This window comes from Lutra lutra, chromosome 15, assembly GCF_902655055.1.
Source record: "Lutra lutra chromosome 15, mLutLut1.2, whole genome shotgun sequence".
NCBI lineage: Eukaryota > Metazoa > Chordata > Mammalia > Carnivora > Mustelidae > Lutra > Lutra lutra.
Genome location: NC_062292.1, coordinates 20,486,675 through 20,510,430, shown reverse-complemented (window position 1 = coordinate 20,510,430; position 23,756 = coordinate 20,486,675). Strand labels below are relative to the sequence as shown.

Genomic DNA, 23,756 nt, shown 5'->3' with positions numbered 1-23,756 from the left:
AGGAAAATAAAGGGTGCCTGGGTGGCTCAGTGGGTTAGGCCGCTGCCTTTGGCTCGGGTCGTGATCTCGGGGTCCTGGGATCGAGTCCCGCGTCAGGCTCTCTGCTCAGCGGGGAGCCTGCTTCCCTCTCTCTCTCTCTGTCTCTCTGCCTGCCTCTCCGTCTACTTGTGATCTCTCTCTCTGTCAAATAGATAAATAAAATAAAATAAAATAAAAAGACAGGAAAACCAGAAGCCATATATATGAATGAGTGACACATTAGATAAATTTGTATATTGGGATCCACCAAATGGAACACCCCCCCGCCCTAGCCCTCAGTGGCCCACCCAGCCCATGTCACAAATTTAAACCTAAGTCAGCCTGCACTTTCTGGGAGATTATTTATTTATTTATTTATTATTTCCTGTCGAGGAAATCTAACGCGCTAATCACAATCCTCCAACTCAGCACTGGCCAGCTTACTTTACCCTAGAAAATAGGACCTGCTGGCCTTATCAGGAAATCCCCAAGCTTTTAGTCAGTCATGCTGTGTCCAAGTTTCTCTTCTGATGCTAAACTTTGCTCTCGCCCAAAATTCTTTAGGAAGATGCTCCCATGCTTGTGACGCACTACCTCTAAGCTATGGGTCATTTTCCCTTGAACAAAGGACATCAAACTCCTTGCTAAATTGTTCTTGCTTTGTCATTTGACAAAGTTTTAAAACCATTGCATGGTAAAAAAAAAAAAAATACCATAAACAAAATCAAAAGAGCAATGACACATTTAAGGGAAAGTATTTGCAAGAAAGAGTGTAGATTAAGAATTTATAGTTAATACCTACTCTATCAAAGAGTTCTTCAGCTTAAGAGTCAAAACGCAGTCCAATAGAAAAATGGGTTAGAGATACAAATACATAGTTTTTGGAAAAGCGATTCCAAAAATCCATATATGCATGAGATACTGGAGACTAGTGTAGAGATTGGAGTGATTAAGTTCTTCTAGAGACAGATTAGCTGGTAGTGATCTTGACCAAGTTACTGAACTTTCCCGTGCCCCAGTTAAATCATAAGTGGAGATGCTCAAGGTACCTGTCTCACAAGACTGTTGTTAAGGATCAAGAGCGATTCTGTGTAAAATGTTCCATGCAGTGTGTGACACATAGTAATCCCAGTGCAGAGTAAAGCATTGTGCAAGTATTGGCTACTATTACAAGTTAGGGAAATGCAAATTGGAATAACAGAGCAATAGCACTCCTTACCGATCAGGCTGGCAAACATGACAAGTGTGCCTACATTTCTGGTGGGAATTCATTGGAATTCATCAGAAGAGAGTTTATTACTAGTGGAAACGTGGAATGTCGTGATCATTTTTGGAGGCCTTTGACAATATCTCTAAACATTTTATAAGTCCATCTACTGCTTTATGACTCAGCCGTTCAACTCCTGGGAGTCTATCCTGTAGAAATAAAGCCACTAGTACAAGGATATTCACTGCAGCCTGGTTTGTATGAAACAAAACGAGGACCTATCAAAAGGGAAGGATTGAGTCAAATCATGGCATATTCCCAACCTGGTAATATTATGCAATCTATAAATAGAACGACTTTGAGCTTTGCCAGTTGACTTGGAGAGATTTTCACAATATGTTTTCAAGTGACAAAGGCAAACTTTAGAGGAAGTATGGGGGGAAAGCATTTTTGTAAAGCAAATATTGGCACCCTTATATACATTTATATGTGTTTGCATATTGTCATATGAACATGAGAATGTTAGAAAGATCACACACAAGGTTGTTAATTGAGTGTCTGCCTTTATTGAATGTTATGTTATGTGAGATATATATATATATATTTTTTTTTTTTCAAAGAAGTATGAGGAAGATTGAAAATATCTGAAATCCCACCATCTGGAGATAATTACCATTAATGTTTTAGAGATCATCTTTCATGCATCTCTTTGCACGTATTTACAATTTTATGTAGATGGGTGTGTGATATTTTGATATAAGAAATACATATTTGGAGACCCCTTGGTGGCTCAGTGGGTTGAGCATCCGACTCTTGATTTCAAGTCAGGTCATGAGCTTGGTGTCATGGGATCCGCCCTGTGTTGGCTCCAGGTTGAGTGTGGAGTCTGCTTGGGGTTCTCTCTCTCCCTCAGCCCCTCCCCTGGCTCACATGCTCTCTTCTTCCCTCTATAAATAAATAAATAAATAAATAAATAAATAAAATCTTTTTAAAAAATGTACATTTGGTCTACAACCAGGTTATTGGAGCAAAAGATTCTCAAAGTTTTATTTCCAGAGTGGCAAGGGTGAGAGGGGCAACTTTTGTTATTCATAATAAGCTTCTTTCAACCTACCTAAGTGTATGCTAATGAAGTGACCTAAGGGGGGCCCCTAGATAGTTTTGGGGTGGGGGCCGGTTGCCAGAGGAATCAAGTGGTGATTCCCGTGATTCTGAGGTTGGAAGTTTCAGCCCTTCCCCACCCACAACTCTAGGGAGGAGAGAGAATCTAGAATTAAGAGAATTAACTAATTGTCAATGATTGAATCAATCATGGCTCAGTAATGAAACCTCTATAGAAACCCTAAACAATGAGGTTCAGAAAAAGTTCCTGGATTGGTGGTCGCATCCCTATGCCAAGAGGGTAGTACACCCCCAAAATCCATGGAGACAGAAGTTCCTGAGCTCAAGACCCTTATAGACCTTGTCCTATGTACGTCTTGACTTCATCTGGTTGTTCATTTATATCCTTTATAACATCCTTTATTATACACTGATAGTAGTAAGTTAAGTGTTGAATTCTGTGAGCCATAAACAGCAGATTATCAAGCTGAGGCGGAGGGGGTCATGGGAACCCCCAATTTGTAATCAGGTTGGACTTTAAGTGTGGATGACCTGGGACTCACCACTTACAATTGGTGTCTAAAGTTGGGGACAGTCTTGTGGAATTGAGCCCTTAACCAATGGGGTCTGCACTAACTGGGTAGTGCCAGGATTAAGTTAAATGCTAGGATACCCAGCTGATGTCTGCAGAGAACTGGAGAACTGCTTGGTGTGGAAACCCCACACATTTGCCAGTGTTATGTGTCAAAACAGATCCTAGTAGGGCGAACGCTCTTTTCTCATGTGTTCCTTTGTAGGGGGATTCCCAGCAAAATCTCACACCCGAGTCTTACTGTCCAGGAAGAGACCCGGAGTCAGGAGATGCTGAGAAGTGATGATGCTTGTCACCCTAATTAGCTCCATGAATGAGAGCAAGTCATTTCACTTCTCTGGGTGCAATTCCTGCCATGGAATGGAGTTGTTGGTAGATGATGTCTGAGGCTTCTTTCTGGAATTTATGGAATTCCTTGCTCCTGTGCTGTTGGCTGTGAGAAAGTCAGTATGATGTACAGGAGACTTTAGAATCAGACAGCCCTAAAGGGGGAGCTCTCACCCACGTGCGGCTCCTTGCCACCTCAGAACCAGCAGCAGGAGATAAGAATTATTTCCACAAGGGAAGAAATGTCTCACATAGGAATTCAAGCTCCTGCCCCCCCTCTTTTGAAATAAGTTTGTTTATTTATTTGTTTGTTTGTTTGTTTATTTTAGGTAATCTTTTCACCCAAGTGGGGTTCGAACTTAGGACCCTGAAGTCCCAATGCTCTTCAGACTGAGCCAGCCACTTGCCCCTCTCCTGCTTGTTAAGAAAAGGAGAGTCCTGGGTGGCTCAGTGGGTTAAGCCTCTGTCTTTGGCGCAGGTCATGATCTCAGGGTCCTAGGATCGAGCCCCGCATCAGCATCGAGCCCCGCATCAGCATCGAGCCCCGCATCAGCATCGAGCCCCGCATCAGCATCGAGCCCCGCATCAGCATCGAGCCCCGCATCAGCATCGAGCCCCGCATCAGCATCCGGCTCTCTGCTCAGCAGGGAGCTGCTACCCCCTCTCTCCTCTCTCTGCCTGCCTCTCTGCCTACTTGTGATCTCTCTCAAATAAATAAATAAAGTCTTTAAAAAAAAAAAAAAAGAAAAGGAAAGGAAAGTCCCTCCCTGCGCTGGCAACGATCTCATTTCTTTTGTTTAAAACAACCCACCCCAGTTTCCTCCCCAAACCTAGTAAAAAGCTGACCTTCCTTGTGTCTCTTCGGACCAGCCTGCGGTTCTCCATTGCTTGCTTGTCCTCTCCAATCCACTTTTTAGCTTAAATAAAATCGCTCTTAGCTCTGTTTAAACTTAACAAACCTCTCTTCATTTTGTTTACTTACCATATTTTATTTACCATATTTTCTGGGTTATTTGTCATAACCCAGAAAGGCTTATGACAGTAGCACCTGTAGGCTTGGGAAGACTTGGACAAACCTCTCCAAAATAGAAAATTCCATTGGTAAATTGTTTTGACATGTGCTCTCTGAAGAAACTGCAAAGGCCTTCTGTTTCATCACTGGGTGATTTTCCCCCATCGAAACTCATATCCAATTTATTTTAAACTCAAAATGGATGAAAGACCTAAATGTGAGGCAGGAATCCTTCAAAATCCTAGAGGAGAACACAGGCAGCAAACTCTGTACAGAAGGCAGGAGGTATAGTCTGGGTCAGGATGACTCTTTGTCGCCAGGTATCAGCATGAGATGTGAAAAAGCACCGTTTTTTTCTACTTAGGAAGAGACCTACTCTGGAAAGACCAGGACGACTTTTCTCCTGAGGAGCTGTGTCTTAGGACTGTCTGTGTGGGACTTGCTGTAGTGGAATTCAGCTCTCTCTGAGGGATTTCTTCTAAGAGTCTCCCTTTGCCTTCTGTTCTGTTTCCAGTTGGACCACCAGGCTTTGGCATTGAATGAAAAGCACCAACCAGAGGAACTCATCAACCAGAGTGTTGCTGGGTAGAAGAATGAATCATTTGTTTGTTTTTAATTTATTTCACTTCCTGACACACATATACTAAGTTGAAATGACATCGAAAGGATCCATCTGAGGGACACCTGGGTGGCTCAGTTGGTTGAGTGTCTGCCTTCGGCTCAGGTTATGATCACGGGGTCCTGGGATGGAGCCCCACATGGGGCTCCCTGCTCAGCAGGAAGCCTGCTTCTCCCTCTCCCTCTAGCTCTCCCCGCCGCTAGTGCTCTTGTGAGCTTTCTCTCTCAGTCTTTCTCAAATGAATAAATTAAAAATTAAAAAAAAAAATCAATCTGAAAAAGAGGAAGAGAATTTGTAGGATTTGCTCTCTTTTAAAAAATACACATCTTTGGGGCACCTGCGTGGCTCAGTGGGTTAAGCTCTGCCTTCAGTTCAGGTCATGATCTCAGCGTCCTGGGATCGAGTCCCGCACTGGGCTCTCTGCTCAACAGGGAGCCTGCTTCTCCCTCTCCCACTCCCCCTGCTTGTGTGCCCTCTTGCTGTGTCTCTCTCTGTCAAATAAATAAATAAATAATCTTTAAAAAAAAATATCTTTACCCTATGCAGGGCCATAGGAAAGCGGTTTCCAGCAGATGACTTGGTGAGATGAAACCGATCAAGTTTCATTTCTAGTTTCGTTTCATTTTTAATTTATCATAGTAACAGCTAATATGAGTAGGCCATGTCCAGTGTGTAAGTTGCTTTCACAGCATTTAGACCTATTGTGATCCTCACAGCAGCATAATGACACAGATCACATAATGATCCCCATTCCACAGATAAGAAGACTGAGGGTCTGAGACACTGACTATCCCCAGGTTTTCCAGTGAGCAAGAGGCAGAGTTTGAAATCAAGTTTAGACATTCTGGCTTTAAAGTTGCCTTTTTAAAGACCTGAAACCATAGAATCCTTGAGCTGGAAGGGATCTTAGAGACAGGCTGGGCCAGCATTTGCTTAGTCCTGCAGGATGTTGACCCAGGTTCCAACAAGCAAAGTTGGGGAACTGGCAGATTAAAGGCTGTGAAATGGATTTCTTGACCACAGAATATCCCAGAACCTTTATTAAGCTAATGGATCTTGATGATTTTGCTAATCTTATTTGGAGACTGATTTCTTCTAGGGCAGCATCTACCTAAGACCCACAACCTGGGTCGCTAGCCTGTCCAGGCTCCTGGGTGCTGTGTTGTCCGAGTTCCACAGTGAGCAGAACAAGGGCAACACCATGGTTTTCAACCAAACTATGAAGAATGATGGAGTTTGCTCTGGCTCTTGGATCGCCTCCTTCCTTGTTAATGTTGCGTGTCATCCTAGAGCCACCCAAACCACACTCCATGAGCCGTGGTCCCCACTGGAGGGCCTCACCTTGGCCCCACCTCACCTCCTGGAAGAAAACCTTCCAGGTTTCCTCATGGATACCTGCTCCCATCTCAGCCCCTCGTATTCCGGGTTCCATCCTGAGGTGTCTCGGAGGGGAGGCTCTGATTGCCCAGGTGTAGATTCTGACCCTCCTGCTCACTCTCTGTGTTGTCCCTTGTCTCTGTGCATCAGTTTGCCTATCAGCGAAAGGGGGCGAAACCTATCGGTTTCATAGGTCTTGTAAAGATTCAATGAGATCATACATGTAAAGCACTCCGCTTGCTGCCCGGTCCCTAGGCGGTATTCAGAAAACTCACACTATGGTTATTATCCTCTTCGTCTGGTCACTGCGTATTTGCAGAAGATGGGCAGGCCACCTTCCATTAATTTCCCCAGACGTGCCAGGCAGTTGTGACCCCTGCAGAGTTGCCATTACTGAGTGGTGCCTTGAGGTCATGCCCTCTGTATGTTGGCGGGATGCCGTGGGTTCATGACAGTCGTTAGGTACCTCCCTCTGGGATGGTCCTACATCCCTCTGTGCTCTATGGTGACTTCCTCATGAGACATTCCTTTCAGAATCAAGTTCTAGGAGAGATGTTTTGTATCTCCTTATGACCTTGACAGTTCTTCCCTCATTTTGGCTTAGAGCTAAATTTTGCCTAAAATTTTTATTTTACTCCCTCATTTTAGCCTTTTTTTTTTTTGCTCTTTTGATTTGTGCTTGCATATTCCCGAGTTTCTGTTTGTTTCCTTTTGTGTTTTTTAAAATGTCATTTTCTAAAGATCTTATTTATTTATTTGAGAGAGAGAGGGAGAAAAAAATGGTGGGGGGAGGGGCCGAGGGAGAGGGAGAAGCAGATTCCCCACTGAGCAGGGAGTCTGACATGGGGCTCGTTCCCAGGACCCTGAGATCATGACTGGAGCCGAAGGCAGATGCTTAACCAACTGTGCCACCCTGGTGCACCTTAAAATTTCATTTTTAATGTATTCATTTTGCAATTGATATTTTGTTAGCCTTGAGCCTTTGGAGAATTAGGCAGGGTACACACACACACACACACACACACACACAAATATTTGCACACAAATATCCCAGAAGGAGGAGCTGAGTATGAAACCAAAATCATGGTATTGGACAGTAGCAAATACATGATGTATCTTAAGTAATTCTTTTCAATTAAGTAATTCATTTTCTGTACTGTACAGTGTACCAATTCATAGTTCTTCAAAAACTGAAGAAGTGTCTCAGTATAATTTAATAACACCTGTCATTTCATGAATAGTTACTGTGTGTCCGAAAGAGACTGACATGCATTTTCTCCATTTCTCATGCCATGCCAGCATATTAGGTAACAGCATCTCCATTTTAAACAAAAGAAAATGAAAGCTCTGAGAAGGTAAGGGTCTTCTTCAGATTCATTCGGCTGGTACGTGGTGGGTTAGAGATTTGAGTTCTGGAAGGTCTAATTACTACTCACGATCTCTTCAGTACACTGTGGTCCCTCGCACGCAATCAGCAACTTCTCTGGTTGGTAATGGCTGTCGTATCTATTTCTCTGGCTGAGGCTATTTTGTGCACGTCCGATGATGCATGGTTTCACTCCCCTCCCTTTAAGAGGTGGAGCTTAATTCCCCTTCCCTTGAGTATGGCCTGAACTTGGTGACTTACTTCCAAAAATAGAATATGGTGGAAGTAAAAGTATAAGGCAGTGAAACTAGGTCGTAGACGTCACTGAGTCTTCTTTTCTGTTTTCCGTCTTGGATCACTTGCTGTAGAAGCCAGCTAGCATGTCATATAGACCTTCAAGGGGTCCTGTGGAGAGATCCCGTGGGAAAGAACTGAGGCTCTCTGCCAGCAGCCATGTTCCTGCTGAAGATGGTTGACTTTTCTGCGGATGAGTAAGTCCAGCCCTTAAATACTTGCAGGTGAATAGGAATTTGCCTCGTTGTCTGACAGTCTAGAAGGCTCTCACTTTAGGCAAATTTGAAGAGTTCTATTAGAATACTTGTTGGAGGCCAATGAGGAGCTGATTTTGGGTGTGGTGGTGGCACCTGTGGTCTCAGCTCCTTGAAAGGCAGAGGCAGAAGGACCACCTGAGCTCAGGAGTGCTGGCATAGAGAGCATCGTTCCAGTTGGAGTCCACATGAAGTCTGGCATCAAGATGGTGCCCTCCTGGGAGTAGGTGACCACCATGTTGTCTAAGGAGAGGTGAACCAGCCCACACCGGAAACAGAGCAGGTCAAAACTCCCAGGCTAATCAGTTGTGAGAACGTGCCTGTGACTCGTCACTGCACTCCAGCCTGGGCAACACAGTGCGACCCTTTCTATAGAATATATCCATATATGTGGGGGAAAAAAAAAAAAAAAAGAACTGACCTTGAGTGAAGATTTGTCGAAGTTCATCTTGGGCCCCTGATGTGTGAGGCAGATGGCAAGAAGCCGTTGATGTTATCCATTTATAGATCCTCTGTGTTCTATCTCTGCATGAAATTGTTACAAGAAAGCAGAGTCTGAAACATGTTATCTCATATTTGTCAGAGGGTGTCCAAAACTAGAGTCTCCTTTTAAAACAATGTTTCTGTGCTTCCCTCAAACCCTGGTTGAGACTATGTCTCAATTCAGTCAGGATTCAGGCAATATATATTTAAAGGCTACTAGGTCCCAAGGGCTACTGGACGGGCTTGGGGGTACAGCAATGAACAAAACAGACAAAATTCCTGCCCTCGTGAAGCTTACAGTCTTTTGAGGGAGACAGACCACAAGTAAGCAAGCTAAGAAGTAAGATAGTTTTGAAGGGGTAAGTGCACGGCAGAGAAATAAAAAAGGGGGCCCACGGGGAGCCCCAGGGGAGAAGAGGCGGGGATGGGTGCTCTGAGGGGCACTTGAGCAGCAAGGCGCGTGTGGAGAAGCTCCGGGCCAACATTACAGGCAGCAGAACAAGTCCTGTGGCAGGAATGAGCGTGACTTACGTGAGAAACAGCACAATGACACTTAGGGATTTCTGTGTAAAGATTCACATAACAAATCCCCCTTGAGGGGCAGAATTTCAGGAAAAGTTTCTCCCTACTGACCAATCTGTGTTCTTTTGGGTGAGAAATAACTAGCATTTTCTCCCTTTCAGCCTGGGCTTCCAGAAAGCTCAGAGACAAAATCCGTACCTTATACTGTCACCCAGATGCCACCTCAAGTCGAGCTGGAAGGGGGTAGAAAAGTTAAGCTATTAATAATTGTCATTTGACAGATTTTCATTAGAAACAAGGAAGCATAACAAAGTGACAGATTTCATTGCCCTGTTGATTCACTGCAGAGAGATTTATTAATTGCGTACCAGTTTCCAGAAACTGGGTGGGGATCTGTGTGGAAAGATGAAGAGAATGGGCCCTGCTCTTAGTCCCTCACATTCTAGGATGCAGTGCAAACACAACAAGCAAATCCTTACAAACGTCTGAGGCAACTGGCACCAGATGGGAGTCCCGAGGGTGGCAGCTTGTCCTGGGGAAGACTTTGATGGAGGAGACCACTGTGCAAGGGGTCCCTGCCCCTCCTGGTAGGAGAAAGGTCACATCAGCCCCTTCACCCGCACCCATCTGAGGAGGGTAGTAGTGACGGGCTGCCCCACTGGCAGAACCTATGGGCACCTTCTAGGATCAATCCCCACCTCAGGGCCCTGGGGTTTGAGCTCCCTGGCCAGAGCTTCCCTGACAGGAAGGAAAAATAGATTGAAAATGTCTCAGCTCCACAAGTCCTATTTTTAATTGATTTGCACACAGACTCTTCAATCACGGTATTAATATTTAATTGGCCTGTCAGGTCAGATCCTTCCCGGTCAGACAGTTAAAAATGGGCTAGGACAGAGGAGGAAATGAGGTGACGGTGGCATGTGGTGAGGTAGGTGAGGCGCTACCTCGGGGGAGGGGTGATCAGGATCTGAGGGCCGAGGAGGAGCCTGCCTGGCCCTACGTTCCTGACAGGAGGGACATCTGGCTCACTTTCCCCTGTCACTATCCCTTCGGTGCCTAATCTGTGAGCACAGCAGTACTTATCCGCAAGGCCATTTAGGGAGCCATATAGGAGTTCCACAAACCTCAGAGGTCCTGAGGAGCTATATAGGAGTCCACAAGCCTCAGATACCTATGGAGAAAATGGGGGTTCCTTTGATGAGGGGAAGCTGAGAGGCTGGTCTCTTTGAAAGGATCCAGAAGACCAAGCACTCAAGCCCCCCAGTTTCCTAAATAGGAGGAGGGCTGACTGGTGTTTTGGGCCCCACCGCAGCCCAGGTGAAACCTGATTTGTAGGCATGATTCTTTGAGAAATGGTGTCCATCTTGGCTGCCTGGCATCACAGAAACATGGAAAAATGGCATTTTAGGTGAACGCACGCTCAGAAGCAGTCAACGTCTCCATGCGACTCATTCCAAGACACTATTAATAGGCAGGAGATGAGAGGGATGTGAGAACTGGTTTTCAGTTTCAGGCTCTGGCTTCTTTTATATGTCCTTTTTAAACACAGAGGCTGGGAGGTAAGGTGTCTACCCCAGAGCCACGTGGGGAGGGGTGTGGCGGGGAGAGATGAGCACCACCCGAAACCTGGAGGCCCCCACCGGTCTCTTCTGAACACTGCCGATTCCTTCTCTGAACAAACGTCTAGCAAGTCCAGATAGTCACAGAAAATCGAGATGAGGTGATGCCTCGTTTTCAGCAAGCTGTGAAGAAACACTCAAGTCATCTTCAGGAAAAGCTTCAACATTGCCTTCACCTCTCTGTGCGTCTTCTCGGTTTGAGCCAATGGTTCTCGAGGGGGAGGAAGCATCTGCCTGAAGGGGGCCTTTAGAAATGTGTGGGTATGTTGGGTTGTCTTAAGGGTTGGGTTGGGACGCTCTCAGCACTCAGTGGGGGAAGGGGCAGAGACGCTAGACAGGCTGAAATCCTCCAGATGGTTCCCCAACCGAGAACTCTCTATCCTCTGGCCTGCACGACTGCTGGGTGCCTGTTTTGTGTGGCGGAGGGGAGAACGTGTTTGAGCCTAAAACTGATCTCCGTTTTACTCATAAAGTATTTGTTGCACATTTTCAAATGCACAGAGTTTTCCAGGAAGGTGACTGTTGTGGAAATCAAGGAAAGACTGGATTTGGAGGTGGGGGGAACATTCCCAAGAGCTGTTCACCTTTCAAAAAGATCGGATCCCTGATGGCAATGCCGCTTGTGGCCGTGAGCTTCCAGAATCCCACAGCTGTACCAGTCTGCATTCGAAGCTGTCAGATTCGAGGGAGCTGGAGGGGATGGGGTGGGGGGGCTCTGCTCCAGGCCGGGAGCAACTCATACTTCCCGCTGGCTCCTAAAGTGGTACCACCAAACCTCTCTGTATTGAAACATGTGCTGCTATCACAAGCGACCCTCATTTTATTTCTCCTTGATATTTCCATTAGGGCATGTACTGCCTTTCAGAATTGTGTGTCAGTGGGTAATACTAATTTAATTTCAGGAACACAAAGGGGACATTATAGGATATTTGTTTTTGGCGGGAGGCATTGGGTCTGATCCAGGTCCTAAATCAGGGTTGAGATGACTGGGTTTAGGTTTTTCTTTATTTCTTATTTTTACTTTTTTTAAAAAGGTTTTATTTATTTATGTGACAGACAGAGATCACAGGTAGGCCGAGAGGCAGGCAGAGAGAGAGGAAGGGAAGCAGGCTCCCTGCTGAGCAGAGAGCCCGGTGTGTGACTCAATCCCAGGACCCTGGGATCAGGACCTGAGCCGAAGGCAGAGGCTTAACCCACTGAGCCACCCAGGTGCCCCTGGGTTTGGGTTTTAAAACAGCAAAAATTCTTGAGAGAAGAGTCAAGCCTGGGAATCGTCAGGAATTGTATCCCCTGAGTCACGCTCTACTGGGAGGCTCCATGTTTCTGAGAACACACCTGTCCGCAAGCCTCAGGCAGCGCCTGGGGAAGAGGGAAGGTCGGAAAAGCAAGAGTGCAAAAGGTCCTGCGGGATATTGGCTCTCAGCCTCCCTGGGGCAGCTTTGCAGCTGTGGCAAAGTGGGACTTAGCTCCTGCGGATGGCAGCACCATGTTGCTAGAAATCCACCCAGCCCCCCGACCTTGGCAACTGGAAGCTGACATGCTGGCAGGTGCATCAGTTGGGGTAAAGCTAGTCAGCTCTAACAAAGGGAGCCAACACTGCAGTGGTTTAAGGAACCGGGATGTTGATTTCTTTTGCAAGTCACGGTCAAGACGGGGCTGCAGCCACATCTGGGTGTTCGCCAGAAGAGGGAAGAGGGCGTGGGCGAGAGTGAGAGCGGTATTGTTAAGGTCCAGGCCAGAAAGTGGCCACCAGTTCCACTGGTGCGTGTCCTCCAATTGGTGGGGAAATGTCACCTTTAGGACGGCCACCTTCGCCCCACCCCACTGTAACACGGAGGGGCTCTGCCAGAATGCCTAATTCGAACATTTACAACGCGTCCTGTGGACCAGTGCAGTGTGGACCGTGGGGCTGGGCTGGGCTCAGAGACGGCCGGTCCTGCCCTGCTGGAATTTCTCATTTAGTTGGGGACACGGACAACTCACAATGGAGGAGGAAGGAGGAAGGTGGGAGGGGCGGGGTGTTCGAGCTGGTGGAGGAGTGGCAGACTCAAAGCAAACATTCTCAGCTCAGGGACAAGAACAGACCCTGAACCGGGGCAAGGGAGTTTTTATTCGGGTTACCTGTCCCGCCTCTCCGGGAAACCTTTCCTGACAGACCCCTCCAGGGCCCAGCTCAGCGCTGCTGTGAAACACTCCCCAAGCAGTGCCAGTCACCCTTACTGCATTCCTGGCCCGTTGTTGTCTTTCTGCCCAGACCGCATTTATATTTTGTTAGAGCCTCAGCGGCCTTGCGGAGTCATTGGAATATGGCAGGTGCTCAACAAATATTTGTTAAATGACTGAAAAAAATCCTCTGAGCAGCGGACATGAACGCATGTTAGAGTCCGCACAAGGCATGACCGTGGTGCTTTGCGTGGAGGATGAATCCGGTTATCCAGCTGAGAAGGCCAGAGTAGCAGGACACAGACAGACTGGGTTGCTAATGAGGTACATGATGAGTGAGGGCAGAGGTGTCCTGTCGGAAAGGATGGACTTGGAAAGGGTGATGGATCCAGGGGTCTGGAGAATAAGAAATTCTGACTGTGGGTGTTTCCCCTCCCAGCCGGAGCAGCACTGACAGGAACCACAGGAAGCCTGGGAAGGCCTGAGTGCTGGGGACAGCGGGTGCAGCAAGGGTTAGAAGGTTCTGCTACGAAGCGGAATTAAAATAGCAACGCTAGGAGGACTGTGGTGTTTGAGGATGCATTTACGGGGGGTTTTGAGGCATGGGGAACAGGAGAGCTCTGAAAAGGAAGTTGGCCTCATCAGTTCTCCAGGAAGAGTCCAGTAAATATTTTTACGAATGAAAGACTAGATGAAAATGGATGGATGGCGGGATGGAGTGGCTTGTGTTAGACTCATTGGGAAAATGATGAAGAGGACAATCGGGGATTCTTCCCATCAGAAAATTTTTGGTGTTGATGTCAGGCCGTGGCCTCTCCCTCTCAAGACAGTTGAAGAAAGCTGGGATCTCTGAGGAATAGGTTGCTTCTTCTGGACGTGAGGGGAAGTTCTGGAAAAGTGTGGTCACCTCTTCCCTGAGCCAGTGGTCTCGCTGGATGTAGGCCTGTGACCCAGGGTCAACCCAAATGCTGACCTTGTCAGCAACAAGAGTCCATGTGCGAAGGTTTCCACAGCCCCGAGGGTTGGCAGCCGCTCCGGTGGCCGCTGTAACAGCCTCATGGTGGTGAGAGAAAGACACAGGCCTTCCATTGTGTGTGGGAGAGGGAGGCTGCGGGTGGGGGGCCCCAGACAGAGCACAGATACACGTGAGGGGAGCCAGCCTCCGCCATCAGACAAAGGCCCGGCTGTGTTAGAGGCTCCCTCAGGGAGTCTGATGATCAGGCTAGATTTAAGGCAAGAGCTTTCTCTGCAAATAGAGCAGGTGCCCGGAAGCCAGAGTGCCAACTCAAGAGGCTGAGGGAAGCAAAATAGAAAGGCCTGGAGTGGCTGGTGGTCAAGGTCACAGTGTCACAAAGGAGGCCTTGGGAACTAACGGTGAGGAAGGCTTGGGCTTGATTTTAGTCCCCTGGACAAGGAGGCTCTGAATGGGGTTGGAGGTGAAGAGGAGGCAGGGGATAATAGTGTTGAAAGAGAACGTGGAGACCAGAAGTCAGACGTCTTGGGTTTTGAATTCAAGCTTTCCCAACTAGCAGTTGACTGTGAGCCCATTCTCCTTCTCTGTGCCGGGCTCTGGCCCAGGACTGTTGGAGACGGGGGAGGGACAAGTGGACGGGCTTGGAAGAGGAGCAGGGTTTGGGACCTGTGAAGGGCTGGTGTGTCAGCGATCAACATTTCCCTGCGCCTCATCGTGGAGCTCAATGAATATAGAGCAGCGAAGCTTCCAGGCTCAGAGAACCCCCTTTGGAATATTCCCCAAATAACACGAAGGTCAGATGGGTCCCACATAACATGAAGGAGCAATGATTTCCTTTCCTGCAGCTCCCAGCAACAACTAGAAAATCATACAAGTTTGGGGCCCCAGCATGATAAATTGGGGCCATTGAAAGCCCTTCACCGCCAAATATCTCATTTTTCCCGAGGTGATGATTCAAATAACCAACATTCTGAAGGAGACTGAAAAATGTGCTTTGGGAAAAAGATTAGATTCCTTTGCTGAACAATAGATCTGGTATTTTTGAAATGACTGAGAACAGCAAAGATAAAACATCCAAACCTACCTCATGAGTTAATCCAGCAAAAAACCAGACATTGCCAATATCCAAGTGAAGTGAGCAAGACTTTAAACGTAAATAAACATCTCAGAATGTCATATTTGGAAGGGACCTTTGAGGATGGCTATAGCCCAACATACTCATTCTACAGAGGGAGAAACTAAGGCCCAGAGAAGAAGTTACAGTCAGCCACAAAAGAGGCCATATTCAGAGCTTACTTTCTCCCATGCTGAATGAGGCCCTGACTGCCAGGGGTCACCTGGCAGGCCATGGACTGATCTTACCCAGCATTGGGAGCAACATTCCTCCTCTTCTCCTGGGTCCATTGGTCATGGTACTGTCCATCATGGGAGGGCACATGATGCCTGACAGCCCAGTCAAGGGGCTGGTCTGGGGTGAGCATACAACTCAAATAAACCCATCGAGTCTCTTCTTGGGATTTTTATAAGGGTGGTTCCAGAGCTGCTGAGGTCATAAACACATGTCTCTCTCCCTGCAAACAGGAAGCTGTTTGAGATAGGAGAGAATGGGACTACTCTATCTGGAAGGGATAAGATCCAAGGTTAGATAGCTGATAGACAGGCAGAAAGACAGATACATACACACATAGAATGAAAGAACCCTACACTTGCTAGTTCTTTTGCTTGAACTAGCTTGAATTAAATTTCTGTCACTTGCAGACAAAAAAAATTGTGATTAATATAGTGGAAAAACCCAGGGCTCTGTGACTGTGTGACTCAAGCAGATACTTTGGTGGTAGAAGGTAAAGAAATGAGAAAACCTAGCTGGTCTCCTACCACTTTTCTATCACACTTTAGTTAAAATCATTTTCAGATAAATATTGAGCCACTTCTAACAAGTCTCTGTTCGCTGGAAGTCCAGGTTTCATTTGCTTTTGTAAATGTCATCCTCTGTGCCCTTGAAATCTCCTGTCCCTTTGTTTTATTAACTTTTATTAAAAAATTTTTTTAAAAGATTTTATTTATTTATTTGACAGAGAGAGAGAGATCACAAGTAGGCAGAGAGGAGGGCAGAGAGAGAGGGGAAAGCAGGCTCCCCGTTGAGCAGAGAACCCAATGTGGGGCTCGATCCCAGGACCCTGAGACCATGACCTGAGCCGAAGGCAGAGGCTTAACCCACTGAGCCACCCAGGTGCCCCTAAATTTTTTTTTTTTTTTTTTTTTAGTGTAAACCCTATGCCCAGGGACTCAAACTCATGACCCTGAGATCTAGAATCGCATGCTCTACCCACTGAGCCAGCCAGGTGCCCCCCCACTCACCTGCCCCTCTCTTTTATGTTCTTTGGCTCATTAACTCCTACTCATCCTTCAAAGCTCTGCCCTGCTTCTCCCTCGTTTATTCATTCATTCTTTTAGCAAGAATTTATTAAACCAAGTTTTGCTCTAAGAGCTGGGGATATGACAAGGAACATAACACGCTTTCATTCAACGGATTCCTCTTGAATGCGCGGATCCCAGCATGCAGGTAATCCAGTGGTGAGCACGCAAGACAAGGTCTCCGTCCTTGTGGAACTTGTATAGCATTGGGAGATAAAAGATAGAACTAATTTAAGATTAGGATGTGTACTTTTATCACCATCCTCCTCAATAGCTCTTACCTGTGTTTCCTACAAGTCTCCGAGGAACTTGGGGAGAGAGACTGTGTCCTTCAATTCGTCTCTTCACCGGTAGGGGGCCCAGGGGCACCTCAGTGCCTGGCTGCGCCGGGCAGTGCTTCCTTATTCATTGAGGATGCCGCCCAGTTAGGGGGGGGATAGCTGCTGTGGGAGGAGGGCTGTGGCTCCCCAAGCTCTGGTGGCCTCCTCTCCAACAGTGGGGGGAAAGAGGAATTTAATGAGGCTTTAAAGAAGACAATAAAGAATGCTCAAAGGCATGGCCTCTGGACTCAGCAGTTTATGAGAAGTGAGCCCAGTCTCTTCAAACAGCTGTGTAATCTCTGAAGAGAAGCAGAGTTTAATCCCCAGCAAAAGCTGTTGGGGGAGTCCACGGGCCAGGCTGTGACTGTCACCATTATCTAAAGAGGCTGTCATGGTTTCTTGCCAGCTTTGAAGGAGGGAGGTCCAGGGACTGGACGGTGGGGGGCACAGTCAGGGCCAATGCTGGAGGTTCGCGGGTGCTGAGAGGGGGTTGGACCTGTAGTGCCCCTGGAATGAGGGCTGGAAAGGCTGTGGAGTTCATCTGGACCAACCCCCTAATCTTAGTGAGAAGACTGAGGCCCAGAGACGTGAGGCAGCCTGACCAGCGTCCACCAGCGAGGACTAGGAATTCCCATGGGTCCTGCCTCAACAGCAGACAGGGCTCCGCTGGTCAGATGTGGAACCTTGGCTGATTGCTTACCATACATAGACAGTTTTCAAGATTAGTATCTGGCCCTCTTTCTTTCTTTTTCCTTTTTTCTTTCTTTCTTTTTTAAAGTTTTTTTTTTTTTTACGATTTTATCCATTTATTTTAGAGAGAGAGACAGAGAGCACAAGCCATGGGAGGAACTGAGGGGGAGGGAGAAGGAAGAGGAGAGAATCTCGAGCAGACTCCGTGCTGAGCGTGGGGCCTGATGCGGGGCTTGATCCCGCAACCCTGAGATCATGACCTGAGCCAAAACCAAGAGTCAGACACTCAACCGACTGAGCCAAGCAGGCGCCCCTGGGCCTCTTTTCTCCCCCTCTCCTACTCCTTCCCAAGGCGACCAAGTACTTGTGTGTGCCGGCCACCCCCACAGGGGCGGAGCATGGAGATGCCCAGGTGTGGCTGAGTACTGGGGAGCGGCCACTAGGTACTTGCGCTCAGTTCGGTCAGGCAGGCTGCACCGTGTGCTCTGAGTGCACGGGGTCACCCAGCTCGTCGTGGGGGCACCAGGGACCATGTTCTGGAGGAGAGGATGCTTGTGCTGAGTGTTGAGGAACGAGATGGGGACAGGCGTTTGGGAAGTTTTAAGCGGGAAAGGGAGATGCTGGGAATTTTGTTTCAGGTGAACAACTCTGGTGCTGATGTGAAGGGTGCATTTAAGGGGGCAGAGACTGGCAGGGGAGACCTGAGAGAAGGGAGAGCTTATGAGGGCCCGGAGTTGTACATGGGAGGCAGGCAGGCAGGGAAGAGTCAAGAAATATTTAAAAGGTAACACCAGCAAACCTGTCGGTTAGTGGTGGGGTGAGGGGCGGTGGGAAGTGGACCGAGGGGTGAGGCTGAGCGCTCACCTTGTCGAGTGGCTCTTCCCTTGTCGAGTGGCTCTTCCCCAACCTCCAGGCTGCTGGCTGGAGGTCTCTCTAGGGACAAGCACTGTCCTGTCAAACCCAAAGCCCCCTTGATCCTCTACAAAAATGTTTCCGCCTTTTCATTTTCAGGTTTTGGTCCGTGGTCCCCTACCTGCCCTGTCTTCAGGCTCCAGTTTCAGCCTTTTCTGCCGGAGCCACTCTGGTCCTTACCTTGGCCGAGCACATGACTTCCCTTAGAGCAAATGCAACTCACCTGACTTTTCCTGAAGCTTAATTTAAAAAAGTGCGTTTAGTCATTTCCCTGGGACTGGTTGTTTTTCAGCCTGAGCAGTTGAATCATTTAAAATTTAGTGACGTTCAACGAACATTTACCCAAAAATTCATTATTTGCTAAGACCCCGGAATCCAGCAAGAGCAGGTCAGTTTCTGCCCTCGAGGAGATCCCCGAGTGTGAGGGAGGCCTTCTCTGTTTCTGAACGGCAGGCCCCTCCATTCTGGGTTTTTGTCCCCTTCTTCTCGTGAACAGAATGGGGAAAAAAAAGTGGGTTCAGAAAACAGAACTAACAACAAAACTCTTAATTATTTGTTCTCATGGGTCAAATGTCAACACGATCTAGGCTCTGACAATAAGTCTGTTGTCAAATATTTTCAAATTTGACTTTTGGTTTTATTGTAGATGCTCGATAAGTATTTGTGGGATGAGTCAACGTCTAGGCTAAGAAAGCATTCATTGCAATAGGTCCTGTAAGACATGATTGGAAGCAAGGGCTGGGAGGCGCCCCTTGGCGTCCCTGGCACCTGTCACTGGGTCCTGAGCTCACAAAAATTCAGGGCATGCTGGGTGGGAGAAGGATCAATTATTATGATCACATTCTCCATTTATAAAAATCAACATTACTTTGTCCTGAGTATTTAAAGTAGGTCTCTCCTGCATCCTGAAATCTTGTTACTGTAATTATTCAAATCAATTCAGCATTACTGAGAAAAAGTACAGATTGTTCAAGGAGGAGAGGGAGCCATTCCTAATTCCCTAAGTGTTGCAGTCTAGGGGGTGGTACAATTGGGGCCAGGGGGCTGAAGGGTGGCAGTAGTGTGGGCTCTGGGTGTCAAACAGGCCTGACACTCACCCCAGGGTGCTACTTCTTCCAATCACTAGTTCATCTGCGTTGCTGCCTGTATCAGTAGTCAGCCAAGTAGTATCCAGCATACGGATATCTTGCATTATGTGAAACTGTCTGCTGTTTGCTGCACATTGGAGTGCTTTCTACTTTTCAGTGATTAGGAACAGAGCTCCAGTGAACATTAAAAGTACAAGTCCTGGGGCCCCTGGTTGGCTGCGTCAGTTAAGGAGCTGACCCCTGATTTCGGCTCAGGTCATGATCTCAGGGTCCTGGGATCAAACCCCATGTTGGGCCCCACGCTCAGCAGGGAATCTGCTTAAGGATTCTCTCTCTCTCCTTCCCTCTGCCCCTCCCCTGGCATGCTCTCCCTCTCAAATTAAAAAATAAGTCTTAAAAGGAAAAAACAGTGCAAGTCTTTTTGTGGGCATATGCTTTTCTTTCTCTTGGGTAAAATACCTAAGAATGGGATTGTTGAAGGAAATGATAAGTGGATGTTTATCTTTATGAAATTCTGCAAAGTGTGCCCCCTACCATTTTTGTACCCCCAGTGGCGATGTGTGGAAGTTCCAGTTGTTCCGCACTCTTGCTAACACTTGGTATTGTCCACTTTTAAAATTTAGTTTTAGCCATTCTGGTGGATATGTAGTGGTTTTTCATTGCAGTTTTAACTTGTATTTTCCTAATGACTAATGACATTGAGCATAGTTATCAAATGTGCACATATATTACGTTCATCTTTATCAGATTATATGTACTTTACACATATTTATCACAGTCTGTACTTTTTAAAAAATATTTTATTTACTTATTTGACAGAAATCACAAGTAGGCAGAGAGGCAGGCACAGAGAGAAGGGGAGGCAGGCTCCCTGACGAGCAGAGAGCCCAATGTGGGGCTCGATCCCAGGACCCTGGGATCACGACCTGAGCCAAAGGCAGACACTTAATGACTGAGCCACCCAGGTGCCCCTAAACATCTTTATTTAATCCAAAGCTGTAAAGGTTTTATCCTTCAGTTTTCTTTCAGAAGCTTTATAATTTTAGTTCTTACATTTAGTACTATGATCCTTTTCAAGTTCATTGTTGGGTGTGGTTTGCAGGAAGGGCCAAAGTTCATTTTATGCACTTGAATGTCCAATTATACCAGCACAACTTATTAACCATATATGTGTGGACCACTGCTGAACTCGTATTCTGTTCCATTGATCTGTTTGTACTTGTGTGTCTGTACTCTGTGTGTCCAGGACCACACTGTCTATTTTTGTAGCTTTACATTAAGTCTTCAAATCGGGTAGTATTAGTTAAAAAACACCTTTGTTCTTTTTTCAGAATTGTTTTTCCTATTCTAGATCCCTTGCATTTCTATATAAATTTTATAATAAGGTTGTGAATTTCTAAACAAAATCTACCAGGATTTTGATTGAGATTACTTGTACCTACATAGAAATTCCTTTCAACAAATTAGAGGAATACCGTTCCTAATTGCCATTGATTTTTCAAAGATTTTTTTTTTAAATTTATTTATTTGACAGAGAGAAATCACAAGTAGGCAGAGAGGCAGGCAGAGAGAGAGGAGGAAGCAGGCTCCCCGCTGAGCAGAAAGCCTGATGCGGGACTCGAACCCAGGACCTGGGATCATGACCTGAGCTGAAGGCAGCGGCTTAACCCACTGAGCCACCCAGGTGCCCCGCCATTGATTTTTGAAAGAAGCTTTGGCGTTTCAGTAAACTGCCTATTTTCTCTTGGCTGAGTGTTTAGAAGCCCATGCTTCTCACCTTCTCTTCTGATCCTAGGATGCAATGAAATGAAGACTCGCTTTGGTGATAGAAACACCTGGGAATGTACCCAAGGCTCTAGGGGCCACCATTTTGTCCTGAGAGGAAAACCAGTTTCCTCCTCCAGGTCAACTCTGTATCTGTGATGTGAGGTAAAACCTCACAACTTAGGCCCAAGAGAAGCTGTTTTAGGCATTTCCAAACAGCCACCCTTCTTTGTTTGTCCAGAGCAAAGTTCATGTGGTTTTGGAAAAGTCCTCTTACCCATAGCCCAAGAACACCACAGGCCCCAGGAAGAGAGTATCCTGGGAGGGGGTTGAAGAGAGGCCCAGAAAAAGCTGAGGCAGAGGCACAATCTTCTGGAAGCGTTGCCACCACCAGCAAGGGTGGTCTTCCAGATGGAAAACCCAGAGTTGGGGCCATGTTGGCCACACAGCCAGCTCCCCTGGGAGTGGTACCCTCAGAAAGTCGAATTTCAGCAGCAGAATTGTTGCCTGTTCTTTATACTGCGAATTGTTAGCAGGTTCTAAATAGACCATTCATCTCTCCTTTCAGCACAGAAGGGTCTCACAACTCCAACTACCACCACTGGCTTGAGTGTTTCAAGTCAAAACATTCCTGAACCACAGCCCTCGGGTGAGATGCAGGGCTCGCCAGGACTTTGGAGGAAAAACAACCCCCACCAGCCTGGAAACCGCTGGGTACACAGGAGGCTGGGTCGTCTTGCTCACAGAATCTGGGAGCCTGAGCATTTTTACCAGTTAATCTGATAAAGTCACCTTCCCTCCCAATGCTTGCCTCCACTTCTCCTCTGTCGCAGGAAATAAGCCCATTCCCAGAACTAGGGGCCTCAGAAAGCGGGGTACAGGGCACAGAGTGGGACAGCCTAGAGCACCTGTAGGACCTGAGTCACTCCCTAGTTGTAGACGAAAAAGAAGAAGAAGAAGGAGGAGGAGGAGGAGGGGGGAGGGGGAGGAAGAGGAGGAGGAGGAGGAAGAGGAGGAGGAGATGAAGAAAAAAGAAAAGAGGCTTTTGTAATGTTCCCAGCCCTGCATTCAAATCAGGAAGCAATGGAGCAGTGCCAAGTCCCCTTCAGACGCTACTAGGTGCACTGAGCAACTCTCAGAACAGGACGGGTGGTGGTGACTGCAGGAAAGCCAGCCCCAGTCAACCCTGGGAAAGCTAGGGTCCCAGAAGTTTCAGCTCCTGGAGCCCCAGTCACAGCCCAGCCCCCATGGAGGAGATCCAGGAGGTCCTAGTGGACCCTTGCAGCCGGCAGTGCTATCTGCAGGTGTTGCTTTCTGGGAAAGAGTATCTTCATCAAGTGCTTCGAAATCTAGGCCTCAGATACCAAGAAATTTTTGTGGGCAAGATCTTGTGTATGTTGCTGCTACTCAAGACTGTACCAGAAGATGGAGAAGGCGTCCAAGGAGATGGGCATTCACCACAACCTCGCCCACTGACATGCCATGGACTTCCATGGCTTTTTCGAGTACAGCGATTTCATGTTGCAGCTCTGCTGCTGGAGCTCTCTGGGGCGGAACGCACTGGCCGAGCCTGGGGCCGCTACCACCTCCTTGGATGCCAGGACCTGTCCGGAAATCGGGTTCATCCTTGGGACCTCAAGCTGGGCTAACTCTTACTCGGTGAGGATCTGGAGGAGGGACCCGGGGATTCTGATTGGCAACCAAAGTCGAGTATAGCAAAGAGAGGAAGAAGCCCCTAATAACAGAGCTCCAGAAGTGCCTAGCAAGAGGGCACGGTTTGGAATGCATGAGTCATGTGTACCTCATCAGTGGGCAAACCACCTTTTGAGATGCCTTGCCTCAAAGACACCTAGGAAGAATGAATGGTGTTTTCCAAGCACATCAACCCCATGGCCGCCTCCCAAGTTCACAAGATGCTTCAAACAAAATCCCACTGCCTGTCAGACCACACATGAGCTGTTCAACGACAAGTTCTTTACTTCTGGCCACATCCCTGCCCTTGTCCCTGCACCTGCCTCACCATTCCACGAGGTTTTCCATCGTTCCCAGCAGCCTGGACCCCAGCAGCCAAAAGCCTCTCATAATCCTCAGTAAAGACAACAAGAACCCCCAGCTCCAGCCCCCAGGGAAAGAGGAATCAGAGGTCTAGGAGACCAGTGAGGTGGTAGAGAGCCCCCTTGGGGACATGCTGTGACAGGGCGTTAATGCCTCCAAGACCTCAGAGCAGAGACTGGTGAGGCAGGACAAGGCTGAGGATCCTGCATCCCCATCTTCTGAGGCAGCGAGGTGGGGGACTCCTTGGACAAGGACGGCCTGGGGCATCAACTGTGTGACCACAGTGTGGGGGTGTGTTTCGATTGCATGACTCATTCTCTGCAAGGACGATGGCAGCCTGGAGAATGGAGAGCATGAGGACATAGAGTCCTCCCTCGCTGTGGGCTCCCATCTCAACTCCTCGATGAGGAAGATCCCCCACTTTAAGGGTTTCTGAAACCATGGGGGCGAAGACCTGCTGAAGGCAGACCCCGAGATCGCGCCCTGGGATCTGCCCCACCTGCTAGTTCATCGTCATGTGCCTCAGTCTGTCTGTGCACTCATCAGCTCCCAGGGCCAGGCCGGACTCACCCTGTTCCCACTCAC

General features: G+C 47.6%; 1 pseudogene; it reads left to right on the top strand.

The window, feature by feature from the left end:
- Window positions 1-11,404: 11,404 nt before the first annotated feature.
- On the top strand, window positions 11,405-23,528 carry LOC125085557 (serine/threonine-protein kinase PLK1-like; annotated as a pseudogene).
- The last annotated feature ends 228 nt before the right edge of the window (window positions 23,529-23,756 follow it).